This window comes from Rhagoletis pomonella, unplaced genomic scaffold (genome assembly GCF_013731165.1).
Source record: "Rhagoletis pomonella isolate Grant_MI unplaced genomic scaffold, Rhpom_1.0 Rhpom_scaffold_00002, whole genome shotgun sequence".
Lineage (NCBI taxonomy): Eukaryota > Metazoa > Arthropoda > Insecta > Diptera > Tephritidae > Rhagoletis > Rhagoletis pomonella.
Genome location: NW_023458556.1, coordinates 63,864,143 through 63,865,957, shown reverse-complemented (window position 1 = coordinate 63,865,957; position 1,815 = coordinate 63,864,143).

Sequence of the window (1,815 nt, the reverse complement as noted above, 5' to 3'; positions counted from 1 at the left end):
AACCACATATCCAAATAACCTGATAACCAGGCAAGCGTGAACAACCACACTTACAAGAGTTTTCAAGTATTGGGCAAACAAAAAAAAACTCGGGAAAAAATTTTCCAGAGGTCGATCTTTCAATAATACATATGCGCTTGCACATCGTTACCTTAGTATCGGTATTAGGCATAAAACGATACCATGGAAGTATCGTTACCTGTACTTGGAAGCAGCATCGAAAGAAAGTATCGCTACCTAGTAAGTATCGGGATGAAAGTATCGATACCTACTTATATCGATATTTGTACCTACATATATGTATAAGAATTGTTTGTATAAAAGAATATCTATGAATTTTTGTCATAATAACTTATGTGACTACCATTTTTGATGGTACTTAATCTTTTTAAGAAAAACTTTAAATTTAAAAAAAAGTTTTACTAGGATGGCCTCCCAAAATACATAAAAAAAGTTCAAAGTCTAATAAGTTGTTTTTTAAAAAGTCCACAGAATTTCTTTAACATATTTTTTTTATTTTTTATGTATGTATTTTATTTGTTATGCATAAATATGTATTATGTACAAAGAGAAAGTGATTGGATCAAAAACATTTTTTATATAATTTATTTCATACACATTAATTAATTAATAAAAGTTATCTGCATTACAACACTGTTCAACAGCATTTATGAGGAGTAACAATGGTATATGTAGTTCTGAAAGAAGTAATCATGTTGATAATTTTTGGAGGACAAAATTATAGTGTAGTGTAGGCATTCATACCACTAGCTTAGAGTAGAAAGTTGCTAAGTCTATTTGAAGAAAGTTTACAGGGAAGGAAAAAAACATTTCAAATCATTTCCTTCAAGAATTTTGCAGAAGGTCCCGGTGAAAACTAAAAGGTTTAGAATTTTTTGTAAGCTAATCGACTTTTCTGTGCCTCTTTTGGACTTAATAAATCTGCCTTTAATTGAATATAAACGGGAAGAAATAAAACAATTACGTAAGTTAATCTTTTTATATACGTTGCGTTATTAATTTACCTTGCTTTCTATATCCAATTATAAGTTTTCACAAAAACTGGACTTAGCCCCTTTTCACTTTAAGCTAGCGATAAATTAATGTTCATTGGCTACTAAACTGCCAACAATTTTTAGCTATTGACAATAATAATTAGATTAAAAAATAAAAGTCCGCTAATAAAATTGTCACTGAATTGGATTTCGATACAAGTACATTCTTCCGATACCTACTCACTACGCGGTTCAAAAGTATCGATACCAAAATTACTTAGTATCGGACGAAAAGCCTCGAGTATGTACTTGTATTTACTATTATCGTTTTGTCCCTAAAGCAGAATATACACAAGCAGACTTGTATGCATACTTGGTCGCTTGTCAGTTCAGTATACACCTATGCGACACGTTGTTCAAACTTCATTTCGTTGTAATCGTTGAAGTGAACGAACATAACGGCATACGAATCTATGTCTTCCCAGCAAGTATTTATAGGCACAAATTATTCATACTGGACTCTTATTGCCCTCACATGCGGCTCGTTATTGAGTCAAATTTGTAGGTTTTTTGATGAATATACTAAAACCGTTTTTTTCAATAAATTATTTGCAAGTTTCAGGTGGCTTTTCTTTACGGCCACCGCCCCTCTCCTCCGGCAACACAGGAGAATTCTACTTAGTAAGGGTTTAATCCCTAAGCGCGGCCGAAGACCGCCTACGCAAAGGAACTTAAAAAAAAAAGCCACCGGAGCCTGACGCCTTTACCTTTAAGCACTAGAAATGGTATATACCATGGGTCGGCCCTCTCTTCTCCGGCA